General features: G+C 39.2%; 1 long non-coding RNA gene across 1 annotated transcript in view; it reads right to left on the bottom strand.

The window, feature by feature from the left end:
• Window positions 1-15,339, bottom strand: part of LOC148224951 (uncharacterized) — a 99,380-nt gene that overhangs the window by 507 nt on the left and 83,534 nt on the right. The window lies entirely within an intron of this gene.

Below are 15,339 nucleotides of genomic sequence, written 5' to 3'. Positions count from 1 at the left end.
CTACATACAACAAGCCCTTTTGTGTTACATACCCCTCAAATTTCCCATTCTTGTTCCGCCCCAAATCATCCAAACATTTCCCCTTTTCCACCTTTGATTCCTTCCCCCAAATCTTGTGAGATGCCAAATTGCATTATCCCTGCATCACTCGAGGGGTCCTGCCCCGAGGCAGTAGCCCTGTTAGTCCAAAAGGTGATTCAGAGTGCTGCTCCCGTGGTAACAGACCTCACACCTGGACACTGGGGCTGAGCTTTGCTGGGGTAGTCCTGGGTGAGGCCCAGACAGGTGGTGGTTCCTAAGAAATCCTCAATTCAAGTCCACTCTTACATGCCATTATGCCCTTGTGCTCCTCTGGGTTTGTGCAAGTGGCCTAAGGTGGGCTGATGGCTCCTGGGCTGAGCAGATAGCCAAAAGCACCCAAATAGCAGGGTGCTATTTGGTTCCCCCCACCGATTTTCTCTCTTAAGCTTAATCACATCCCTGACAGCACACAGACATGCTGTGCTTCACAAACTGCAGTTGCTATTTTAGATAGCACTAGCACTGAAGCCAGTGAAGTATTTGAGTGTGGACAGTTCCTTGTGAAAATCCTGGCAGGGACCCAAAATATCCTCTTACTGCTCCCAAACTTAGAATGGACTAGACACAGTAAAAGCTAGTTAACAAGAAGGCAGAGACTTGTGTGAGTCCTTGCTATATCCTCAGAATCTCTTTCTATGTATGTCTTTTCCTCTACAGCTCTCTGTCCCTCTCCCACTCCTCCACAGAGCTGTCACCAAGTCTTGACACAGTGTACAAAGTCACCAGTTTGCCAGGTGCCTGGGGCACGCTGGATCACCAGCACCCAGTACAGAGCATCAACATCTGTCCACAGGTTCAGAGCTAAAACAGCTACAATTTTGCCCCAGTGGAATGAGTAAACATGAAAGGCTGAGCAGCCTGGCTTAGCCTGCACTTAGCACGATTCATCTCTTGATTTACACATGTGAGATATGTAGGATGAAATGGGAAAATGCATCTGACAGAAAAGGGGCTGCTTCTCTTGCTCCACTCTGATTGACACCCTGATCACTCCTCATTCAAAAAGGTGGAACTGAAACATTAACATGCCACCTGCAGTATAACAAATGTATTTCTGTGATCTCCTCTGACAAGCAAGTTTGTGCAGACTCTCCTGCACACCGAGCCAGCTCCTTCGCCCTCTAAAGTGATTAGGAGTCGATAGACTTTAAAAGCTCATTCATGGTAGTAGCTGTTCTGCATAATAATCTACGGCAGAAGAAAAAAATTAGGGGCTGTTTGTAGCTTTCGAATGTTATTTACTAACAAAACAGTCATATTTTCTCTAACAACTGCCACTTCATTGGGTGCATATGTTCTTGATTCAAAACTATGAAGCAGATTTAACTCAACACCATATGGTGTGATGTGAACTTATGCGGTTTTTTACCATTTTAAAACAGCAGTTCTATTGCAGAAAGTGGTTTTTATTCTCTGATGTTTCTTAGGTTCAGAGAACATTTCACCCAACAGTTTTGAATTCCCTTATTTCTTTTAGTTTGATTTACAAATATCAACTTATGCCTTTGCTGTGCCAGTCAAGCCCTGTCAGAGGAATACTATTTGGAGGAGGAAAGAATGGAATGGTTTCCAAAACAACTGGTATGCACAGAACTGTAGCAGTTTGTTTTGTAGTCGTTCCTTTCCTGGTTTGTGCCCACAGCAAAGTGACATCTGCACAAATGTACTAAGCAGTCCCTATTTTCAGGATGTGCTAAACTAATAATTCAGTCCTAATGAATATGTCATTGGAATCTAGCAGCCTGTTTAGATTACTGCTTCCGCTATTATAGAGGAATTGAAGGCAGAAGTGATAAGACTTTAATTTGCAATGAATAAATATCATGTTAAGGGCATGGAAATGGCAGTGGGTGGGGGACTGTAGAGTGAATGTATAGATTTTCTCTGTTCTCTGAGAGCTCTGAAAACACAGATATAAATATCCTTTCTTCATTTATCATAAGGTTTATACTTAGTGTTGGCAAAAAATTAAAATACATTTTTAACATTTTCAGTTAATGCTATGCTAGATTAGTCTTGAGTATTATGCAGTGTGCCTGAAAAACTACTGCTTCTGAAAGAATGAGCAAGCCAAGCAAACTGGAATATCCAGAATGAAAATTATTGGGACTGGGAATCAGCACCTGCAATCTTCATTCACCCTGTCTGCACTAATGATAGAATATATCACACTCCATTGTGGTAATGAGGAGTGGGCCATTGCTTGCTCTTTTCATTTTTTGTAGATAATCATGTGTCCTTTATACTTCAAATTCTAACTGTTATTGAAAACACTGTTTAATAAACCCAGAAAACAATTTCCACAGCTTTTTAATCCACTAGTCATCCTCAGGCCCTTATTTGGAAAAATCTTATTTAAATCATTTATGATTAACTAAATAGTAAAGAGAAGAATAAAACTAATCTCTGAAGATCTGTGACTTAGGCACAGGAGCACATTTCCTGAGTAAATACAATGAAAATAAATATGAGACATATTCATGGGACATATGAGACATAATCTCTCCCCAGAAGAGACTCCCTTTCCCCTGACACAGGCAATGAGTGAGGTGGTATAAAATAACCTCCAAGTCTCGGCCGTACCCCTCCCCCTACTACAAAAATTAACCCTGTCCTGGCCAGAACCAGGACACTGCCTTTGTCTATGCCATGGTCCTCAGAAAACCTTATAGTTATTCAGAAATATTTATTCCACGGACACATGTTCTTGGTCACTTCTGTTATGCCCAGCCCAAGCACAATTTGGTCATAACTAAAATGCTAGAATACAGTCTTTTTCACTTTTGAGTATGAAAGGCTGAGGTACGAGAGAAAGCAAAGACCAATGGAAAAAAGAGAAATTAACTGATCTCCAGATGGGGTTAAAAATGTCCCACATTGAAATGTCACTAAACTATAGCATTAAAGTCACTCATAAACAGAACGCAGAGGTGTCATCCATCAGCAAGAGGCATTTAAGGTGCTTTATTTTTACTTCACTGCCCAAGAATCAAATCCAGGGTTTGTTCAGTCATTTCTAACAAGAATTTTACAAGATCTTATAGCTTTAAACACACATTGCCAATAAATACCAAACTCATTTACGCAGAATTCATTTTTCAATGTTTTAATTTTTAAAAGGTCTCTTAACAAATTTCACTCTAACTTAAATTTCTGTAAAGTCATATATGAAAGATTATCTTCATGGGCATTTGTGCTGGAGAAGCAAAGTGTAAGTACAGCACAGGCATCTGTCATTCAGACAGGGGTTACTTTCAGCTTGCCTCTGATCTAACCTCACATTGTTTTTAATGTTCAACTGTCACATCATAAAGGACTTGTATATAAGAGAGGGATTAGACAGAAAGGGCAAGTAGGACACAGGTAATTGACCAGATGTGAGAAGCTTGTCTGCTGAATTTAAAGAACTAAGAATAAAACATCGCTGCTCTTCAGTGGAGTTCTGGAAGGGGAAAGAATAGACTGCAGTTTGAACAAAACAATCAGATTTCCAGTGAATAGCACAGGGCTACTTTTTACTGATAAACCTTAAGGGAATTTTCTAAGACAACAGGTTTGACTGTGGCCTTTTGCTTTTAAGAAAAAATACAGGTACTAAAATCAAGTGAGTTAAACCAAGTATATTTCTAGTTAGTATGCTGGTGTAATACTTGTGGTAGTATATAGTAATAGTAGCAGTACTGATAGTACTGACAAATACTGGCTGAAATTAAAGAATAATTTTGCCCATTATGGAAAGAATAAATAACTTTCCTAAGGATATTTTTTAACTCTTTTGGAATGTCAAAGTTCTTTTGAATTAATTAACTACCCAGCATTTTTGTCTTCACTTTGAGTTTTTTTTTTACTGGTTGGTCATTTTTTACTTTTGATTGCAATATTTGACTGGATCAATTCCTGTTCAGTACCTGCCTCACATACAGCTGTAGCTGAATGTGATGGAAGCTCTGTATGCAGAACTTTGGTATAAGCAACCATGAAAACTTCCCTTGAGGGCCAGTAAGCCTTATCCCTTACTGGTTTTAGCTCCATCATGTATCTACATTGACTCCTAACTCAGGCAGAAAATAGGTCTTAAAGTCACTGACTACAATTTATCTGATTTTTTGAGGTTCCAAAGCCTTTGGTATTTTGAGATACAAGGTCCTGCTTCACTTATAGAACCATAGCTCACAGGTAAGGCTGTAATTATCTTGGAGACTGAGAGATGCTTCAGTAACCAGGGACATATCTGCAGAGATGTTACACTTTTATTTCTGAAATGTCATTCTGTGGGTGGTTGACTGAGTGGGGAGGCCTTGATTTTGAAGCAAATTTAAAAATGCCAGTCAACTAAGCACTAGGTCTTTATAAAATTCCAGGCCCCCAGCTACTGAGATAAAGACTGAGTTCTGTTTCCCGGGCTATGTAAGTAGAAAAGGAATAAACAAGCAGGAGTGGGGGTCTCCACTTCTGGAGACAAATGCACAGGTTGAGCATGTCCTGGCTTTGGAATATCTGCATTGTTGCCAAGACCTGTGCCAATGCCTTTCCATAGAGCAGGTCCCTGCACATGGAGATCTTTAAAGCTACATGTAAACACAAGACAAGACATCAGTCAAACAGGAAACTGCAACTATTATGACAATAAATGGGAAATGTTGTGTCTTCACTAAGCCTCTGTTACAGTAAAAGTAATTAAAAAGCTGATTCTAATTTCTTTTCCCTCAGTATCATACCTAGATATTTGAAGGAAACCACAAATGAAATTAAGGCATGATTCACATCCTAAGCACAGACTGCTAATGCCACTTGAGGTGTTCTAGGGTATTCTGGCTGGCCTTCAGCTGCTAAACCAGCAGTACATCTATTTCCCTTCTTTCTCAAGTAATCTGTCAGCCCTGTTCAGATGTCAGGGATGCCCTCTGGCATCTCAGATTAAACTACATGCCAATGTTTAGGCAACTCAGCTGAGTCCTTCAGATTAAAATTTGGCACCCATGATGTATTTCAAAAGATCACATATTTTCTCAAAGAAGAGAAATGAGAAGCAGCCAACATAAATACTTAACCCTTAAGAGGAGTTGCTCACACTAAAAATAGCATCTCCTATACCATTTAGTGCCAATCCAGCTCTCTTATAATGAAATTGAACAGATTTTTAATGGTTCTACCCACTTCTGAAAATCCCATGTTATATATATTCAAAACACCTCCTGCACAAAATTTTACATCTATAAGCAGAAAAGTCATGCCAACCCCAAAAAAACTTTGATCCAATCTGCCATGATCATAACCATGCAATCATGTCACATTTTTCACTATTTCACTATGAACGTTCCAGTGCTGCTGAGAACAGAGTATCTTGGAGTGAGATTAATTTCAATGGCTATTTTTCACCATAGACTATAAAGGGATTCAAGATATAAAGTTTCTCTGAAGAAACAAAATGGCTGCTCCTTTGCTAAGAATATTCATGTGTTTGTTCAGTATGATCACATCTGAAATCACTCAAAAACAGAAAAGCAAAGAAAGCTGAGTTAAAGCTATGCTGCTCCTTATAATCATTTTCTGAGAATGATTTTATCAGTAACAAAAAATGGAATCAAGGGATTGGTACCATAAAACCTGTCAAATAAATGTAGAAAGGACATAAACCCCCAAAATAGCTTTCACATAAAATCTCATCATAAGATAAAATACAGCTTTTGGGCAAAAGGAGAGTCGTATCTCCAGCAACTTCCATAAATAATTCACTGCTAGCTTGTAAACAATAGAAAAGCACAGTATGAATGCCAAAGAGGGTCTTTATATGTCATAAAGCCACTCAAAAGTGCACTTGCTGCAGCAAGTCTGACTGTGAGCTTTGATGTGCTGGAAAAGAAACTGCTATGCTGAGGTCATCAGTTAGTAGAAAACAATTTCCCTCATACAGAGAAGCAGACTTACTGCTGTGTTTCTGACATAGACAGATTGGATTAAAAAAAAAAAAAGAGAGACTGCATAATGTGGGCTTGCAGAGGGAAGGAAATCTTCCATACACCTTCGAAATGACCAAAGCTGAAAGAAAATATATCCTCTTCCTTTAATGGCTATCAAAAGTTGACATGATAGTGTGGTGAGGTTTACACACTGGTGCAGTCACACTTAAATATGCAAGTGGCTTGATTTGTGTCCTCTTTCTTAAACAAACTGCTTTCATGGAGAACTTAAGCTGCTCTATTTGTTGCGTGTCAGGCTAAATAATTCAAGTGGCACAGATCTGGAGTTCATTTCTTATCAAGGGTATGTTTTAAAAGCTAACTCTCTTTTCCATTTGAAAAATCTCAACACAAGAGGAAAGCCAAGGCTCCTGCAATAATATTCCTTTCATTTCTAGGCTGATACAGAAAGTGAATGAAAAAATGCAGTATCCTGATAAAAGGCTATATAAATATTGAATGTATGTACCCACACTTTTAAGACCTCAGCTCTCTGAAGTGATCAGCACAGCTGACACCATAACAATTACAATAAAAATATCAGAGGAGAGAAGCACAAGCACTAAGTGCAATGAAATGTAAGCTTTAAAATTCTAGTGAAGAAGACAACAATGTGAGGATATATAGCAATTCAAGGAACAGGTGATTCAAGGAGCACAATTATGAGACAGGAAAGGAAGAGGTAGAAGATTATTTCTAAGTTACAACTCCTGACTTCTTTCACAATTCCTCTGCAGTGCTTCGAATTTCATCTGCAATTGCTCTGACCTATTCTACCCCTCAAAATCTTATGATTTGTACTTTTCTAATATGGAAAGTCTTTCTAAGGTGAGATTTGGGGGGTTTTATGTGTGTAACTTTTAAATGTATTTGGAGCTACTTTAGATTTTTGTTTGTCAGTAACTGAGAAACACATTCTTTGTAAAGGAATTACCTTTCAAAGGGAAGGAAGAGAGAAATATTCTAATTTTGAGCAGTACAGGCATATGTGTGGGCATCAGAGGAAGACACAAACAATCGTTTGCTTAGTTTTATTTGGTTTAATCACCAGACTGGTATTTTAATAGAGTGATTGCAGACAAAGCTCCAAACTTAAGGACCTTTAAAAAGGATGTATTATATTAATGGAGTTTAATAATGAGCACTTTAATAATGAGGCCCTTCTTGATGGGTCTCAAGAGCTTGTTTAAGTCATATATTGCAACCCTGAAAAAAAAATGAAAGCAAATTTTTGATGCTGCCATAGGACTGAACATGACTAGGAGAGATCTCAATCCAGAACAGTACCATTTTCTCAGAACAATCATCATTTTGAATTCAAATCAAACTACACTTAAATCTTTCTAGAACTTCAAACTTTTCTGTTGTCAGCTTGCATATCTTATTTCTGACATGAAGGGTAATTAAGCCATAAAGAAAATGCAAAAATAACAAAAGACAGCAACAAAGTTTTACAGTTCTTGTTTGAGCCAAGTAAAATGTGAAAATCCATTGTCAAAACTTACAACTTGTACTGAGCTGCCCACCTATAATCACTGCATTTTCTATTTATAGCTTGCAGTCCCCTCACTGAGCTGATCCATCTCCAACCATAATACCTCCTTTATAATGAATTTTGCATTCATTTGCAAAGGAAAGGCTCTTTGTTGCAGCCAAGACATAGAGCAGCTCAGCAAGCTGCCTGTCTGCTCCCTTAGTTTCCCTTGAGTCCCCAAACGAGATGGATCTACTTTTCCCAGCTGAGACCTTGCAAGGAAAAGGAAAGAATGTGCCTATTGACAGAAGGATGTTTGCTCAGCTGTGATGTCAGCCTGAGCACATAACACGAAAAATAAACAAGGAAAAATACAAACTTTTAAATTTTAAGAGAAGCCACATTCATCCAGTTGCTGGAAAGTCCCACTCCCTGTAGCTGTACATCAGAGACCAAGCAATGATGCTGCATGTGATCTAGTGAGGCCTGGAAAGGAACCTTGGGCTCATTCCCTCTGGATTCTGCTGCTCACTAGTTGTTATGTTCAGTATCACTTTTGCCTTTCACTGAAGAGAACAAGGAGGCCAAAACTGTCAAACCTCCTGTGTTCACAAGGAAAAAACAATATATATTGTTCTGGAGTCTCTGCTCCAAGATCTGATATGTCATCTACAAAGGAACCTTGACACATGATCATCTCCAAACCTCTCTCTCTCCCAATCCCCCTCCAAAAACCACAAGCCTAAATGGCAGTAAATATCTTTTTAAAAGCACTCTTTATTGTGTTCATTGTTTGCTGTCACTGAAGCAGCCTGCACTATAACACTTGATGACAAGAGGTCCATCCTGAGTCTTCAGACATGAAAAGTTTTAGTAGTCCTTGCCAATGGGACACCCAAGCTCCACCTCTGCTTTACAGAATCCTTCAGGCTATCTGTATCTACCCAGACCTATCTATAGGGCAGACCCCAAACACATTCCTGAGATCATGAGATTAATGCCTGTAAGGTACTGCAGTCTCTTCTGAGATAAAAAAAAATTGCTTGGACTTCTCTGTGCCAGTGGGAATAGCCTTACAGCCCGATAGAGCTTTAATATCAATCCTTCTAGCAAAAAGAGTTTAACATTCACACAATCTAGTTAAGCTTGGTTCCTGGCATTTATTCACTGAGATGTTTCTTTCCTCCTAGAGTTCAACTAGTGGCAAGCAGGGTCTCATTAAAGCTTGAAGAAGACATATAGACTCTCTTGCTTGGTGAAATGCAAGAGAAAAATAGGTCACAAGCCACAGTTTTAAAAGTATTCTCTCTAATTTATTCAGTTCAGTCCCAATTTAAAGGCAGCCCTGCCTCACTGCATTATCCACTCATACCTACTATATCTCACTGCCACATTCCCACTGCAGAGCCCAAAACCAAGTAGTCCAGCCCTCAGGAACAGGCCTGCCTCCATCCTCAGTGCAAGATAGGGAGCCAAACACAGCTAGAAACAGACTAGAAATAAGTTATTTCACAGCTGAAGGGTCAATTAAGGAACGTGATTGAGTTTGCATTTCTCTGAGAAAGTGCCTCTTCTGAAGCATGCAGTGTAGGTAAACCTATGAATTCCCTCTCTTGCACCTTCTCTACCTTCCATTCATTATTTTCTCTGTGCCTCACAGTAACTCAAAGAGCAAAGCTCCAGATTTTTAACTTACAGAGATCAGCCAATAAGTTATAATCAGTGTAAGCTTTGCTACCAAGTGTTGTCTGCACCTAATGCCGTCTGTATCTGACACCAAAACGACCAAAAAAAAATCAGTCCAGCTGAATTAAATCTTTATTAAATCTAGCCTCTTAAAAATGCATTGCCTCCCCAATGTCGCAAATTTACCAACATTTGCATTTGCTGGTTTAATCGGTCATAAAATTACTACTTCTGTAACGCTGGCAAAAAGAAAGGCAAAAGTGAACCTCTGATGAGGGTTAGGTGACATACTTCAGCAACAGGGCTCTGCCTTGGCTTCATTTGCAACACTATGAATATTTATGTTCAACGAAGATGAACACAGGCTGCAAATTACTAATATAAAGGCTACAAAGTTTTTTGGGGGAATTAAAAACCTACTTTATTAGATGAGAATTTGAAAAAAAAATGTGGTGTTTTAGACAATTTTATAAAGTTTGGAAGTATATTTGTTTTGTGCTTTTTAAGTACATGATTTAAGTTAAACTGTAAGTGGAGCTCTTTAAAACAAAAGTCTCTGTAGGTGCATTAATTAATGAGCATAAACTGAGCATTAACATTTATCCAGCAACTCCATACAGATAAGGCTCTATTCTTCAGCAAAGTGAGAGAATTTCTTGAAGAATAAAGAGTTCCAGCAAAACTGGAGTTTTCAGCTGGGGAATGATGAGATGGAGGAAAGATGTTACACAGTGTGGCTACTACAGTTGTAAAGTTCTGAACTCTGAGACACAGGAGGTTGTTTCCCACCATAAGTCATTTTTTCTCTGGACAATCAACCATTTTTAAAATATTAACAGACATTGGGGGTGAACTTACAGGGATGCCTACAGGGTAGATAGTAATATCAGAGAAGCTCTGTATTACTGATGGCTTCATATAAGCCATGAGTAATTGTCACCTTTAACTCAGAGAAAAACAATAAGCCATTATTTTGCTTGACAAATATCTCTTTAACACAGCTCTATATTCTAATTCAGAGCCAAAGATGCCAATAAAAGTAGGTATATATATATCCTCGTCCTAAAATGAATGCTTTATGTGACCTAGTTCTAGGAAAAATAAATCAAAGGCTTTTACTGATGTATGTTGAACGCCGTGTGCTTTACTATATACATAAATTCAAATGTGTAGTAGGAAATGCCACCTCGTGAAAATTTCAGTTTGCATTGGGGAATAATGCAGTTTAGAGGCAAGATATAGTGGCTTAATATCTGGAACAGATCTATATAAGGAAGCTTCATAATAAGGATTTATTTTTGCATTTATTCATCAGGCAGATAATAAGTAGATTCCTTTTCCCCTGTCAAACGCACTCAGTGCAGAAAAGGACAAGGCATTATAGTAGTTTATTTTACATTCATTTTGATAATGTAGTTTAAATAAAGATGTAAAACTCTAAATTACACTGGCAGCAGGCAGCCCTCCTCAAAGGTTACCCCATGTACTGTAAAAGTTGCAAGGGCATGTTCCTCCAACGCTTTGAGGACTTCCACCCTATCATTTCTGAAGAAGCTTCCTCCTCCTTGCATGTCTGCTCTGTGCATCACTGGAACCTCTCCTCAGTAGCACCATGAGAAATAAATGTTTCAGGATAAGGACCTGGGCAAAGCAGCTTCAGCTTGGGGAATTGCACTTAACGTAATTTATCGCCAATTAACATCAATTTTTAATTACTGATTCGAGTACCAAGAAAAACAATTAAACAAACACCAAGGGAAAAAAATCTCTCATTCCCTTCTCTGCTTTCAGTTTCAGACCAGTGGCTCTTTTCCTGCCTTCCCTTGTTCTCCCAGCCCATGGTGCTGGCCCCATTGCTGCCTTTGGAGAGACAATGGGCTGCCCAGGAAGCTGCTGTCCCTACACAGACATTTCCTGCTGCTCCTCCTTCCTCCCTCCTAAAACCACAGAATGGTTTGGATTGGAAGGGACCTTAAAGATCATCTAGTTCCATGGGCACTTCCACTGGATCAGCTTGCTCAGAGATCCATCCAGCCTGGTTTTGAGAACCCAGGGATGGGGTATCTACAAGTGCTCTGGGCATCCTGTTCCAATGCCATACCACCCTTACAATAAAGAATTTCCTCCCAATATCTAATCTAAACCTGCCCTCTTTCAGTTTAAAGACATTTCTCCTTGTCCTATCCCTACATACCCTTGTAAAAAGTCCCTCTCCTTTTTGTAAAGCCTTCAGCTGCTGAAAGGCCTCAATAAAATCTCCCCTGAGCTTTCTCTTCTCCAGGTCGACCAACCCCCAATCCCCTGCTCTGGTTTCTCACTGCTCTTCTGCTCCATGGGTGCCACTGGGATGCAGTCCCCCAGGGATGTCCCTGACCTGTGTGGGTAGCTCACAGCCACAGGTCCCAGTGTGTCCCAGCTCCAGCAAGGGTTCCTCAGGGAACTCTCCTCTTTCCAGTGGTGTCTCCAACCATGTTCCCAGTACTGTCCCCTCCACCCACCTGCCCCATTTCTCCTTCCCAGCTCATGCCTGTCTCTCACTCCCAGCCATGGTGCTGTGACCCCCTGCCCAACACTCCTCTGCTCAGGGATATCCCGTCTCACACGTGGCTGACTGAGAACAAGGTTCCAAAAGTGCTTTACTCAACGTTTTGGTTTTCCACTCAACAGGTTAAGCATACTTTTGAAATAGTTTTGCACAGGATCTTCAGGCGAGAAAACGTGTTTTGATAATCCTTCTGAAAATCTTTTCATCATTCCATTTGCTATTTTTTACATATGGCCTTCAGCAAAGTACAATACATTTCCTAGCTATTCCTCAGAACTGTTCTGTATTTCAGTTCATAAAATTTGATAGGTTGAGATCATCTTGTTTTGTTTTGCGTTTAGTATAGGTAGCCTAGATGCCATTTTATAAAAAGATGTTTCAATGACATTGCAAAAGATCTGCAAATGTACCAAGAATGCAATAAAAGAAATTGCATCCTTGTTGCATTAGAGTGTTTTATAACAGGTTAAATATCACATTAGTTTTCACTCTTTTAGATTATGAATTCTTGGTTCAGCCTTGTGTTTACATACTGTTAATTCTTGGTATTTTTGTTTAATTTATATAGTGGACTGAGAATGTGTAAAACCTCATACTGACATATAATATGAGGAAAGGTCACCTGTGTATGCTTAGGGAATAGGGGACTTGTGTCATCACCTGTCATTTCTCCAGACAGCAAGTTGCAAAACCAGATTCAGATTAAAGAGGAATCTGTAAACAACTTGCAGCCTGAAAGTTATTTTGTGAAGACTGGTAAATAAATAATTCCCATTCACAGAAATAAAGATCAATCCACTAATGTTTTCAACTCAAATGTTTTCGGGGTTTTTTAACAACAAACAATTTTTAAATGTACCTACTGGAACTAAATAAGAGATAGTGGATGTGACTTTCAGAAATGTTTCCTAACTTTAAATTTTTGGAGCAACTTGAAGAAGAGATGCTAGCATTTTTAAATCTAGATCTCATTCACAGAGGCTACCTCAAGGAGGACATGCTTACTTTTCCTCCATTGTCACCAGCCACTAACACCTGGTAATTTTCTTACATGATATGACACAAGAAGACAGCATCAGAAAATGTTTAGATTTTGTCTTTTCATGGCTGGATTTTTTTTCAATCTAGGATACAATTCTTTCCAAAATAGTACAACTGCCCTTTAATTTCTCCTCTGCCTAAATGACCAGAAACTGTGCTAGATGGTTTTAGTGAAAGACAGCTCCAAGCAGTGCTAACACTACATCCCTTGTACTCATACAGAGAAAATAGTTTACCACAAAACATTCAAAATTAACTAAGGAAATAATATGCATATGTTCCTTTTCTTTGTGCCTCCATTGCTTTTCTGCAGAAGCCTTGAAAGGATTATCATTTCACTCACCCCTCTGCAGAGCAGAAAGCTCAATTCTACCCTGCATAACAATTGTGTTTGCACAAAGGTAAGGAGGGTGTCTCCTTCATTCTGAATAGCTGCTTATGTTTACTTACAGTGATAAGTAAGTTTCATGCTGCCACTACAATATGGTAGGAAGTGGGAGAGAAGGACAAGCAGTGGAGGATTTAATTTATTTCTAGTTTAGTTCATTGTGTAGGCACATTAGCTGCCCTCTTTAAACTTGAGAAATTATCACATCAAAATTTTAAGATCAATACAAATAAGAGACAAGGATGGAACAAATTGCATGCAAAAATATGATTTATGCCAGGAAAGCAGCATCATGTTTATATGTATGTATAAAAATAAGTTTAATAAAATCATACTAGAATAATAGCATAATTCATGAAATAATGTTATATTAATGTAATCAAATTAATACAACATATTTTATTTAAATGCATATTTCAAATTTAGGTCACTCAGAACTCCTGTAAAAAGCGTCAATTTCACATTTTCATTGCTATTAACAATTATTCCATGTGAAGAGAGGTATCTGTGCTTCATTATTTTTAATGCTTAAAATAAATTGTGGTTTCAGACTGTAGTATGGGAATAACTCCCCCTTTCCTGTGCAGTTGTGCCCTTCAGTGGATTCTCAAACAAGGGTAGAATTGTTTTGTTGAATTAGGGTTGGTGAAAAGAAGAGTATTCCTATTTACAGTTTGATTGACTTGCAGTGAAGAGAATCTCTGACTTCCTTCTGCAACTTCACTTTTTTGAAAGACAAAAGTCAGTTCACATAAGACTTCAGTAGATGTGCTTAGAGCAGTAAAATTAACTCTTATGAGGCAATTTGTAGGGATCAGCCTAAGAACCAGACCTGGGACTAAGCACAGAAGAGCTGTCAGGGTTTTCTTACCTTATCTCCCTCAAACCTGTCACCTTGTCAAGGAAGCCAGACCAAGGAGGTTGCCCTTGGAGCTCAGCAACCCCTTTTGATTGTGCTGATGGCCTGTCAGCAGAACTGCCTCAAATCACTACAGAGCCTATAAAAAACAATGTGAGCCTGCAGAATTTTGCAGCCAAAGCTCAAAAGTGACATTAGCAAAAAAACTGAGGAATGACGGAGGATGGGAGACAACTGTTTCAGAGAGCACCATTCACCTCTGGAGCATGGGATTTGTCACAACTCCTTATTGTCCATTGAGTGAATGTGGGTTGGATTACAGAGAGCTCTTTTGTGATCTTTTTTGAGTCAATCTTTGACTGCTCTCCTATATTTCTTAGTGCATTTAAATATACACTTTTCTCAGTTTCCATAACCCATCAAAAATGGGTAAAATTTACACTGTATCATGGTGGCTTCTGACTTTTCAACTTGACTACTGTAAAACTTCATAGTTACCGATCAAAACTCACCCTTAAGTTATAACTAATTTGAAATTGGATAGTGCTTTTCTGAGCATGAAAAATAGATGAGCTCGGCACTGCTGCTGAATCCTGAACCAGGACCAAAACTTGAGGACATTCTTTACAAACATTAACCAGCACAGCAGAGATAGCTCTTACAGTGGGACCCCTTACACAGGAAAAGTTCACTCCTAAGATCTGAACCTGGTGTTCAGCCCCCACTCATGAAGCCTCTCCTCTAGGAGGCTCCACACTGAAGCAGAAGTGTGAGGAGTCCTCCTCCTGAGGGGGAAGCAGCAGCAGAAACAACAGGTAATGTACTGACCACAGCCCCCATTCCCCATCCCCCAGTGCCACTGGAAAGCAGGAGGCATGCAGAATTGGAAGTGAGGTCTGGGAAGAAGAGAAAAGGTGAAAGAAGGTGTTTTAAGGATTCGGTTTTAGTTCTTGATATCTTATTGAACTGACAATAAATTAAATTAACTTCCCCAAGTCAAGTCTGCTCTGCCCATGACAGTAACTGGTGACTGATCTCTCCCCATCTTTATTTCAATCCACAAGCCTTTCATTATATTTTCTGTCATGTGTCCTGCTGAGGAAGGGAGTGAAAGAGCAGCTTTGGCAGCAGCCTGCCACCCAGCCAAGGGCAACACTCTATATTCAGGAACCAAAGGAAGTAAAATATGGTTTGTGATTGGAATTACTATAATTTCATGCAGGGCTTCTGTCAGGATTTTTTTGGGGAGAGAAACATTTGACTTCAAAACCTTCCTCAGGAGTGTTTCGACATACTGTTGATCTG

The sequence above is a fragment of the Sturnus vulgaris genome, chromosome 2, assembly GCF_052056855.1.
Source record: "Sturnus vulgaris isolate bStuVul1 chromosome 2, bStuVul1.hap1, whole genome shotgun sequence".
NCBI classification, from domain to species: domain Eukaryota; kingdom Metazoa; phylum Chordata; class Aves; order Passeriformes; family Sturnidae; genus Sturnus; species Sturnus vulgaris.
The sequence above is the reverse complement of the archived record's forward strand: the minus strand, read 5'-3'. Positions and strand labels throughout refer to the sequence as shown.